We start from the raw sequence: 13,212 nt of genomic DNA on the forward strand, positions 1-13,212 counted from the left end.
GGTTTTTAAACAGGAATTCACTGGTGCCAGAACTCTGTTTCAGTACTGCTTTTAAGAAGAAATAAAAAATTGTTCTTTCAAATAATTTTTTTTTTTTAACTAAAGTCTGGCTATGTTTTATTTTAACACAAAAAATATACTTCAGATTATAAAAATCAGGTCGTATGAAAATGGTCTTTGCTTTTGGATATTTGTAGGCGACCAGTAAAAGCCCACCGGGCTAGTTTAGTGGTGGTTAACTCGTCATCGCAAATCAACTGATTTTGAAGTCAAGAGTTGTAAGGTTCAAATCCTAGTAAAGGCAGTTACGTTTATACGGATTTGAATACTAGATCGTGGATACCGGTGTTCTTTGATGGTTGGGTTTCAATTAACCACACACCTCAGGAATGATCGACCCGTGACTGTGCAAGACTGCACTTCATATACATTCAAACATATCATTCTCATTCATCCTCTGAAGTAATAACTTACGGTGGTTCCGGAGGCTAAACAGGAAAAGAAAGTAAGCGACAAACAAGTCAATAAAAATACAATTCACAAAAAAGTTACAAATTTAACACGAAAAAGATTGCTTCTTATCGATGTGGACATAGAAATGAATGTACATTTTTTATGACATTATCATGTAGCCTGTGGTTGTGGACCGTATTCTTGCGGCCGGTGTAATACAAAATCCAACATTCCGGTACTGGGAAATTTACGAGTACACTCCTGTTTTAAATATTAATCGTATAATTATGAAATATTTAGAGTACAATTACGAATAAGATCAAAATGTTCAGTAAAACAAATTTGGGTTAATTTTGATTAAATAATTTTATCTTAAAATGTATGAAGTATTAAAAGTATAATTAAGGGGATAATTTATCTGAAATTCATATTCTGATTACTACTGAAAAAACAACCTAACGGCTTTCATATTCCTTCTATTGACTAAACTAGAAAAGGGGACGAACAAGCAACGTTCCATACACACGCGGAATAAAAAAAAAATCGACCTTCCACCAGTACACCAGGGTCGAAACTGCGGAAGCGACAGTGATGTCTCTCCCACGCAGCCTCGTGTGCAGCTTTCTATGTTCGCATGCGCACAACAGCCAAAAACCACGCCGCTGGAACTGTGCAGCGCACAGTACTATTCAAAGATTTTTGTATCTTTTTCATAATCTGAAGGATTTCTACTGACATTAAGCATAAGGATTATATATTGTACAAGTATAAAGAAAGAATTAAAGAAAAAAGGAATCATTATATCAAATGTTATTGATAATATCAAGTGGAATAGGGGCTGCTGCAGTTCCACAGTACCTGTACCTGAGCTGCCACTCATGAAAATTAAACTAACGCTACTTTTCAACCAATCTTTGGCTACATTTAGGTAACTGTTTCATTCTTCTTTGAGCTTTCTTATTTCACTAGTAAAGAAATATTCACCTCGTAGTGTGAGCTATTCTTGAATTGCCCTTTTGATCTGCTCATTAATGCCGAAATTATGCCTCGTAATAACTCTATGAGAAGACCAAAGAAAAACGTCCTGTTGATGGATGTCGGTACTGTAAATTACCGATCTTGTTGGTGTAGCAACACCTCCTAAACTGCCTTTTGAATCTCTTTCCGTATTTTGAGCGGTATGGGAATGGGAGTTACCATGTGAAGAATTGTACTTTTGAGAGAGAACCGAGACGTTCCTCCCTATTGCAGATTTCACTTTATTTTCTAATAAAGAAAGTGAAATCTTTATATAAAATAAAGAAAGTGAAATTTTTATATTATTCACTATCGATTATAAGTTCTTTTAAATAATTCCAACAAATATGGGCCTCTACAGTTCCAAAACATTGTTAGCATCACTTTATCGACTGGCGCGTAGGTTTGAATTTTCTTTCTTGAGGGACGAAATGGGATGATTTTATTCCATTTTTCTGGCCTTTGGATTCCGGCCCAAAATAATAAATCCAAGTTTCATGATAAGTTATTATGCAATCTAAAAAATCAGCCCGCTAACAGGTTCCGCAAGATATTATTAGGTGTGTATGTGTTCTGCGCACTACCGACTAAACCTCCATCATTGGCTATCCACCTCTCAGGGAAACCACTTATGCACCATTATTTCAGGAAGGGGGACTCGTCCGCTCACACAATCGGACACCGCAATTAAGGAACACAAATACAATCACATACTCAACACAAAGATACAAAACATAAGCAACACTAAGACACAACACAACACAATTACACCCACACACACAGTCGGCCCTCACAGACAAACACCAAACACATACAACAGTCAAAACAGATTGCGATACACGTACACGCCACTCACGTACACGCTCACACACACAGCCAACATCATGCACATTCTCACTACTTACCACGTACTTACACAGAACTTACCATGACGTCCACAGTCTAAGCTTCAGAAGAGGGGAACTTACCTACAGGTCAGTGCCAGCGGAGTGACCATGGCTTCATTGCATCCAGTCGCCCCCCACAAGGTCAGGGCCCCACTAGACACTCGACTGCAGCTCTGTCAACTGCACAGCAACCCTTCGGCTCGTATCCCCCCTTCGGCCTTCTTCAGCGACACACAGTTTGTCTACAACTACTTTGGCAAATCTCGCCACTGCGTTCCAGTTCTCTTCTTTCGCTAACATAATTTGCTTAAGTCTTCAGGTAAGAACATATCCCTCCTGCCCGTGTCCAAGATTTCGCCACGCTCTAGTTCAAAACGGCGACACCGGAAAAAGACAAGGTCTCTTCAGTTCCACAAACAGGGCAACTATCCGTATAATCGAGTCCAAATCTAAACAAATAGGCTCTAAAGCCCTCATGGCCCGACAGAAGCTGCGTTAAATTGAAATCTATCGAGCCATGAATTCTCCGGACCCATCCACCAACGTTCCCAATTAATCTATATGTCCACCTGCCTTTCGCACTGTGGATCTATCTCTCCTGCCACACCCATATCAACTGCTTCATAATATCCAAATTGATAGTTTCTTTTCGGCAGCAATTAGTGGTCCGCGTTGGCCTAAACTTCTCCATTTAGTTATCTCTGGGTCAATCGGGAGCAACCCAGCTATCACTTTGACCGCCTCCCGGGATACGGTCCTTTAAGCAGCCACCATCCGTAACAGCATTTCCTATGAAAGGACTTCAATGCTCTCCTGTATCTTCCGTATACAACAACATCTGCTCAGACTTCATCACCACACAAGAGCGTGGGATGGGCCACTCCCGTCAGTAGTTTCCTTCGTTGTTGACCTGGTCCTCTACAATTTGGCAGAATCCCGACTATGTATCGCATTACCTTCTCTGCCTTTTCAGTAGCTTCGAGAGCATGCCTACTTCTTTTCAATTATGGAATGACCCTAAAAAATACAATTTTTGTTTCTTAACATGAGATACATAAAACCAATTTTTTTTTAATTCATAATTTTAAAGAAGTCAGAATTTTTCCAACACCCTACGTTTTTAAAAATTACAAAATTTAAATTTTGAAAATTGTTTTATCAATTTTTAACCGTGAAATAAAAACTTAAGTCGTAACACACATAAACATCACATATCATGACATATCTTTCTACTGAAGCGTTCATTTAGAAGATTCATCATGTCTGTACAACTGAAAACAACAAAAAGCTTTTTGGCTTTGATGATAGCCTACTGCTTTTAACAGTATAATCTCTTCAGTCAGTATGATAACTATATTAAGTAAGTGAACAGTGAAGTTTCACATAAGTGAGTGACTCGCAGTTTTTTATACGTTTATGTTGAGTTCACTATAATAAAATCATATAAGAAAAACATTGCAATTTTAATTTAAAAAAAAAAACTTATAAACTGATCTTTGACTAAAAGCTCGGTGATCAGAATAAGAAGAAGATTGGCTCCTCATATAATAGATAGATAGTAACTTTGCGGTCAACTTAGGAGGTTGGCTAAAAACCATACGAAAGGCTACGCCATTTGGTCTGTCTATGTTTTGATATGAACTAAAAGATCACTTAATCGATCGTCATTGTTATTTAACTAATGCGTCTGGAATTTCTAAAGACCCTAAACTCACTGTACTCTATCTTTCATTGCCATCTGAACTCAGGCTTATACCTTACAGTTAATCCATTTCAGCTTTCCGAGGATCTTGAAAACTTGTTTCGTGAAAACAGTGATGAAAAAGCGAATATTAAAGAAGAAGAAATGATTTAGACTTTGAATTACAATCCAGTGAACCAGATCTTATATCACAAGGTGAGCTAAATAACTAAGGTAAAAGATTTAAACTTATTAAAAAAAAACCAAGTGAACTTTTAGGCTCAAGATTGCAAGGTTGAGTTATTTAAAAAAGAAAAGGCTATCGAAGCGAGAGAAATATTTCATTCAATACTATAATGAAGAAAATTATTTAGTATATTTACAATTATTCAAGTTCGTGAACCTGAAGGGTGGTGTTTTTTCATCAATTCCTCCAAATATAGATTAAAAGTTCTGCTTCACAATTGTAATAAGGATCCTTCTGTACGAGTCTGTTATGGAATTAATATGAAAGAAATGTATTATTAGAAACGGAACTGAAAAACTAAATTATAAAAATCATAGTTGGAACATGTCTAAAGATTTAAAAGTAATACCTCTTTTGTTAGGAATGCAGTTAGAGTATACAAAATAAAACAGCTGAGCTACGAATCAGCATTATGTAGTAAAACAGTAAAGGAAAGATGAGATTCTTGGTGAAAAAAAAGCATTATTCATGAGTCTCTAATTAAACCAGAAAAATATTTTTATGTTCAATATCTTAATATTTTATCAGTGTAATTAAGAATAAATCTCTCCAATAAAACAAGATGGTGCGTTGGTTTGTTAATTGTATGTGCTCATATTTTTATTCATTATTTTTAGCTGCTACTGGCGCAGAGCAGAGCAATAGTGGTGCAACGGGCGGCTGACCGCAGCGCACGAATCGCACGAACGATTCATTCGTTCAAACGAATTATACTTCTCGAACGATTCATTCGTTCGAATGATTTATATATACCTTTTGATAAGAACGATTTATCTAAAATTATATTTGTGTTTTGGAGATAAAAAGGAAAACATTGAAGTTAGAGCTGTGTTAAAAAATCACAACTCAAGAAACAGCTGAAAATGATCAGGATTTTGAAGATTTTCGTTGTAATTTTTTTTGTTTTTCTAAGTACGCTAAATTCAAGAACTTTATTTAGTTACAATTGGTTAAAGCATTTAATAAAATCACCTATAATTAAACATAATCATGGAATAGTTTCGCGGCGGGCCCACGCCAGCCTTTTTTTTAATATTTATAAATTTATAATTTATATTTATATGTATGTAGTAGCTAAATTAAATTTAAAAAAACAGGAACATATAAACCATGTAACAAAACATCTGATTACATGATGTAAATTAGTAAAAAATTAATGAAAGTTAGTAAAAATCTGTTGCGCTCAAAAAGTAACAGTAGGTGGTAAACCTGTGGGAACTTAAAATAAAGCACTATTAATAAATTAACAAGAAATTTAAAAAATGCAATTATGTAATTATCGGTAAGGACACTGAGTCAATGAAGGAGGGAATAATGGCTACCTTACACCACCGCCTCTCCATGAGCCAAGAACTAAAGCACATCAAGTGTCCTGTAAGCAATCAAAGTTGGTGTTTCTACCAGACACCCTTGGCTAATTGTGAAAAACCTGGAGTCATAATGACAACAAATCCACACATCACTCAACACAATAGTTTTAATATATGTTGCCCCAATATATTAGAGATTAATTGATCCTTCATTATTCGAACGGTGTATCCAAAGGCGCACACAAAATCTCGACAAAAGTTTGTGTAGTTGCATTTGGCGCATTTGTGAAAAATCTAAAAATATATCCAAAGAACTGGTTGAAATCAGGGATGCTGAAGCAGTCAATAACCTAAATTTTGGAAATATTGCCACAACTGAATCCATGAAGAAGTATGGTCTACCGCCTGGTAGAAACACAGTCGCTGTAGAAAGGGAGATAGTAAACGGAAGCTGAAGATATATTGGGCAAGATCTTCTGAACACCAGAAAAGGAGAAGAATTTTAAGGTTTAAAAGTCTGAAGGAACAAAAGAAAAACAAAGTAGAAGGTTTAACATTTAAAGCAGGAGAATTTTTAAAAATATTGCTAGGTGAGATCTATATTTTACATTGTATACCTTAACATTTGTTTTCGGAAAATGATGATTTATCGAGTTTCAAAATATAACTTTGTTCGTTAATTAATAATGCCATGAATCTTTTTGCAAAATGTTCAGGAAAATGAGCTCTCTACAAACTAGTATTGATATTTCATTTCCAATTGTACAAGTTTAAAAATAAAATCTAGAATTTAGTAACTTGGAAACTAGTTTCATTTTTTATGTAATTTTTTTTTAATGCATTTAGTAGGAATTAAAAAAGCATACTATCGTTGATACATTAACTTATCCCCTACATTTTAAAAATAAAATAAAGTCATTAGACCTCATAGAGGTAAAAATACAATGTTCTGAAATTATAACTGATTTTTCCAAACCCACCCCAAAAATAAGGGTCGTTATTGAAATTTTGTTTTTTTGTGAGTAATGTGCATGTAAGTAGGAATTAATTACCAAGGTTACAGATGTTTTGCATTGAAGGAAATTTTTTTTTAATGTGGCTTGATTACTCCCTTTAAACTTCATTTAAGTCGGCTATCATTTACAGAGACTAACTAGATTTAGAAAAAATTACAGTACCCTCTTCAAATATTAAGTGACTTAGTCTTCTAGCATTTATAATACTAGCCGTATTTCATCAATCTAGTTTCTTAATTACTTAAACTTAAAGAAGATGGTAACTGGATTGCATTATTTGACCCCTTTCTGTATATAAAAATAAAGTCCTTTCCTTTCCATCACTTGGGTAGCTTTACTATTTTGATAAATATGTTTCATTAAATTTTTATAGTTTCAATTAATTTTATTCATTGGTAAAGATGTGAACAAAAATTTTTGATTAAAATAAATCAAACACCTTCCTACAGTAAATAACAAGCTGGAATTTGGTATTCCAGCGTGTAAATATAGGTACTATAATATACGGTAGTGTGTGTAAATACACACTGGAATCTGATATTCAGATAATTTTTCCAGTCAGTTACTTAAGAACATGCATATGATTGACAATAATATATGCATGAAACCAGATTAAAAACCTGCTTGCTCACATAGATAGTAGTATCTTTCTAAGCCTCTTTATACCTACTTAGTAAAATTTTATAATATCCACAGCTGCTCCTTAATTGTTAAGTGAAGATAGTTTTCTGTATTTTGATTATTACCATTTGTGTAAAAAAAATTATATGATAACCAATTGGATGCTAGTTCCTTTCTAAAATATTATTAAATAAAGATTTATAGAAACCTTTTTTTTCCCCCTACTTCCCTGGCCGGACGGATATACAGTTAAATAAAGCTCAGCCCAGGAGAGTGTCCTTAAAACTCTTAACGGGCCTCCCTGCCTATTGGCATTATGTCCGGCATGACAGGTCGGCCCGCCGGTTGGATCTTTTATCGCCTACCTCTAATCCCCGAGAGGGGTTAACCAGGCCCGTTAGATAGTACAATGTATTGTACTAGCAATATATTGAACCCTGTCTAATATTTTAAATTCCTTAAAATATTAGACTGCATGGTCTATTTAATTATTACAACCATTCCTTTTCCCAATTTTCCTCCATAATTAGTTACTGCTACCAACCAGTTTTTGCCTATCATTAACTGATACTTCATACTCTTATTGTTACATTATTATTACTTAGTTGTTATTATTATCATCAATAGCCTCTCCTATTAATCATGCAACTGTAATTAGCTATTTCCCTCCTCAAATGAAAACAATTCAATTTACATAAGAAAACCTAATACTTTTCTTTTCCTTTCTTCTTATTTAAAAATTATAATTTAATTTAGATGTTCTCTTTTGTGTATTAACTCCTAGTACTTTTTGATAACTTAACATAACTTTTATTAGATATTATCCAGCTATTGGCAAAAATAATTCTTACATCAATTTTTAACTTACTGTAATTCTCAATGGTAATAACTTCATTTGGGATTATAATCACTTTTAATTTCAGCTTCTTTAAGAATTTACTGCAATCCTCTTCAGTTTTAGATATTACTATGTAACATTTTGGTTTAGGTAGAACATTAAACACTTCCATCTTAATGTACTATCTTTAATAATCTATTGTTGCTCTTATATTTAAAATTGTTGGCTACATTAATATTACATATTGGTGTCATATTTCCAGCTAAAGTATATCAATTCATAATCGGTACAAAATAACTGCCCTCTTTCATTTCTCTTCCCATAACCATGTTGATCAGTTACCCACTAATTACCAATAATTTTTCACTTCGGCCTTGCTGATTAAATCCCTCATTACTAATACATAAGAGATGGAATTCTGTGTCTGATTAGGCTATCGTAAAATCCTATCACATTCTTTATGTTTCTGAGGATCAGCAATTGGATCCAGATTATTATTATTAATAATGCATTTTCTTTTAATTTTATTTTATTATTCTAATTTTATTCATAATGTGAGTAAATCCTTTCAAATAAGACTAGTCTTTAAAAATCCTGTCCCTTTGCAGCCCTCTTTTATAACCACAATATACACGTGTAGATCCCAACTTTCTTTTAATAGTTTATTTATCTCTTAAAAATTGTGTTTTTATTAAATCATGATAAATAAATACCTAAAATATATAAATAAATGTTTAATAATCAATACCTAAATTACATTTAATACATTATGCGCTTTGTTAGATGTAAAGTATAAGTTTCATCTACCTTAAATTTGATCATTAAGATTACAATCCAGGGTTAACAAAATCCTCACTATCATTTGAGGTTTCTTATTCTGTAGTTTATAATAATCTCTTGGTCAGTAGGATCCCTCAGGGTTATTGGAGTGAACAAGAGGGAAGTCATTTAGTAAAACATTATGTACATAATGATTTTCAAGAACACATTCGGTTCTAGTAAATAAAAACAAAAAAGAAAAGCTGAAACGTGCACAACAGTTATGATCTGCAGGTGCAGCAGCTGTGGAATCTTGAACTTATGTTTACAATAATTATGAGCAGTTAAAAATATCAACGTAAACTAAAGTGAAAATAGTTTAAGGGATGAGGTGGAATTATTTTAAGAGCTTGGAAGCATTATCAAACAAAAAATGTTACAGACAGAGGTGTATCAAAAAAGATTCTGAAATTTTACTTTCTAAATTTTCTCCTGATTAAGTTGCGTTGTAAAAGTATAAAATTAAGTCTGTTTAAGAAACGCTCTGAAAATAATTTATATCTTTAATGAAACAAGAAAATTTTAATTATTATGAAGCATTATAGCAGATACAACCTAATTAAAAAACCTACACACATACATATGTGAACACACATGCATGCATATATATATATACATTTGTTACAGCAGTAGTTCACATTTCACACAATCTTACTTATATTTCATGTAATAATCCGAGATGTACTGCTTCGCTAAGTTTCAGAGCCCAGCAGCTTTTGTTATCTTTAAATATTCTGTTACCCTCAGTCCTTACTGTTACTCAATGTTATATTACCTCCCTTGGTGGTAAATTATGTCCCTTGGGTGGTGGTCCCTCTGTAAATTATTGTTTTAGTCTTTGTAGGTATCATAAAAACTGCACGAATCTGGTTTTTGTCACAGAACTGTATGTACTAATAAGGCCTTAAATATTATTAGCCAAACATATCAACACGTACTCATGTGTTTAGTTTCCATGAGTGCTTTGCAGGCAATTTGTAACATGTATTCCAGACACCCTGTTGTATGCGATGCAATCTGTTATCTCTGAAATGACAGAGTAACACTACTGTGAGCTTCTGCTGGATTTCTAGTCATATTGGAATTTCAGGCAATGAGCACGTTGATCATGCAGCAAAAGAGACCTGTTTGAAGCCTCCTTTCACTAATTTCTCTGAAGAGGATGGTCCATGATGACTGCCAATGTATATGTAATGCTATCATCAGCAATAAACCTCATCCAGTTAATTAACACTGTCACCATAACCTCCTTATGCAGGAATAACCATCGAGAGGAGGTTATTTTTGATCATTCATTTGTGAATAGGATATACTAAACTTTCTCATGGACATCTCATGAATCAGACCGATGCACCTGTCTGTGTTTACTGCAGCTGCCAACTCACAGTACTACATGCTTGTGGATTGTGTTTGTTATGTGGAATTGTGTTGGAAGTTTAAACTAGGAGATCCAAAATATCTTAGATAACAATGAATCAGTGTTATCTAATATCTTAAGACCATGCATCTGGATTCTGGTATTAGATTTTTACTGTAATGAGTTTCTCCATTTAAGCCTTTTAACGTATGGCAAATTTCTTGTTTTACATTAGATTTTTAATATTGTTTTTATTTTGGTTTCATTTTATATTTAGCATACCACATAGGCAGGTGTTTTACATCTGTTTAATATTTAGGTAAATTTTAATTGTTAATTTTTAATTATTTACTATAGTAATTTTGTTCCGGGCGTTGATAACAAAATTTCATTTTGCAACCAGGAAAAAACATTTTAATACTCATCATATAATCTTGATAATGAAATGGAAATAAAAGTTTCCAACTGTAGTATAAATGAGATTTGGGCCAGACAATAGACGAAGAACAGAAATTCATTGATAATGTTTACAAAGAAATTTTAAATGAACAAATTTGGTGAAGAAATGCACTTTTTGGCTTTTCATCCAAGTAGTAAGGAGTCAGTGTGTCACATCTCAGGAAAATTACATTTCAAATTCACTTAAATTTTATTACAGTGAAATACGTACCAATTATAGGATTATGAACAATATGATTACATCATTGCAGAACAAAGACGCAACTAGCAGTGAATCTAAAAGATTTCCTAAAAATAAAACAAATTAAACTGTACAATTGTTCTTATTTTTCACAAAAAGTGATGAAAATATTTTATATAATATAAAAGGAACTTTAAAAGGAATATTAGGCCAGCTAAGATAGTTATTCTGATAATAAAATACAGGAAGCAAAAATCATGTCTAAAACACTTTGGAAGGCTATAATGTAACATAAATCTTATAAAAAATAATATTTTAGAGGTAAATAATATAAGTAGCAGAATAAGCTAAATAAAAAAATAACAGTAATTTTTTTAAATAATAGTATATTTTTAAATATAATAAAGAGGCAAAATTATTATTTCCCATTAAAATTCATAAAAGAAGTTACACAATGTAAAACCACTATATCCATGAGACATGAGAGATGCAGATGCAAAACCTGTTAAATGATAGTTCAATGGGGACATTGCAGAAAGTGTTATATCCAAACAAGAAACGCAGCCAACTTGCACTATAGGTTCCAAAACCTATTATGATACAGGAGGGCAATGAGAATTTTTTTATTTCTAGTGATGAAAAATTTGGTCCTGAAAACATTACTGGTTCAAGCTGCTCATTATGCATACAACTTTACAATATATAAAGGGGTTTGTACTTCAAAAGTTGAAATAATAATACATTTTGTCATGTGGATTGAAAATTGAAAATGAATTCAAGAGAAGCTCAAATGAGATAGTTTAAGCCTTACATAAGTGTCTTGTCGGCACATGAGTGGTGTTACCAGAAGAGAAAGATGGTTACTGAATAAAATTGGATTGAGATAGACATACACATTAATGATGATGAAGATTAGTTGTTGCATTGGTGCATTTCGAGTTTATGAAGGAAGTTATTGATGTAGGAATCTCTATTCAGTACCCAAAATTTTAGTTTCAATATGTGCATGAAAGATTTTAAGTTAATATCTTGATATTGTAATAATTATGAAGAAATTTTAATGACAATTATTGAATTAAGTTTTACCTATTTTAATGTAATCCATTTTTGTAATGCTGTAAAATATAATGATGAAATGTCGAAGTTCCATCTTTAGAATTTAACCATACGATACAGTAATTTAATATATTTGTTGTTATTGTAGTGTTATGAAAGTATTTTTGTAAATTTTGTTTCTTTCAGCTGTATATTTTAAGCTATAATGATTTAATTGTGTAATATAAAAATTATCTTTACTTTTACTTAATTTAGGACAATAAATTAAAATAACTATTTCATCTGTAATTAATATACATCTATACTATTGTAATGTAAAGATTATTTTTAATACTTGATCAAATTACATCAGTAAAGAATTAATTTTATCTTTTAAGTACTTTTAAGCCATACTGTTTATTGTACTGTATCTTGTAGTATTCTTCAGTAATGTCAATTACATTCTACTGTAATCTAATTTTCTTTTCCATTAAATTTAATAAAAAAATACAATTTTAGTTTTACCATGCATGTCAGTTAAAATATCCTTAACAGTTTGGATACAGCTGGTTTTGCTCCTTGAACAAAAAGCAAGATGGTGAGCCTTACATATGCAAATCCCGTAAATCCTTCATCCATTAGCAAAACCAGTTATTTGAAAATTAATTATTAAATTATAGTTTATTCAGTAATTAGAAAACTTACAGATTTTAAGAGAAAGTACCACTTTTTCATAATTTTTATAAAACGAAACTTTTTTTTACTAATAAAAATTTCATTTTGACAGTTTCCTGATAATTAAAAAAAAATGAAAATTGGTTTTGTACTTGGACTAGTCCTATCAAAAGATTAATTTACGTAAAGTTATGTAAAAAAGAGATATCATTGCTACAGAACCAAAGAAAACTGCATATAAACTGATTATATGAACTGTTTATCAGCTGATTAACAAAAAATAAACAGGTTCTTACCCATTTCTGAACAAGCAATGTTTCAAAACAGTGTTAACACATAAAATCGTGTTGTACCAGCCTATAAAATTGAAATGCTTTGAAAATAAGGGACCATCTTCACGTTAGTAATATAGATTTTTTCTTATGTTCTGCCTTCTCTATCAATATGAATTCAAGGGGAAAATTAAAATACAAGTAGAAAGAATGATGCAGAATGTTTAACAAAATATAGTTTATACTCTGTATTAAATTTTTACTACTCAATTAAAAAAATTACCCAAATTTTTGGTAATAAATTAAAATTGGTTAATTAAATTAATTACTTAATTAAAAGATTA

General features: G+C 32.1%; 1 protein-coding gene across 1 annotated transcript in view; it reads left to right on the plus strand.

The window, feature by feature from the left end:
* Nucleotides 1-13,212, plus strand: part of LOC142317687 (uncharacterized) — a 38,073-nt gene that overhangs the window by 13,077 nt on the left and 11,784 nt on the right. The window lies entirely within an intron of this gene.

This window comes from Lycorma delicatula, chromosome 1 (assembly GCF_047948215.1).
Source record: "Lycorma delicatula isolate Av1 chromosome 1, ASM4794821v1, whole genome shotgun sequence".
NCBI classification, from domain to species: domain Eukaryota; kingdom Metazoa; phylum Arthropoda; class Insecta; order Hemiptera; family Fulgoridae; genus Lycorma; species Lycorma delicatula.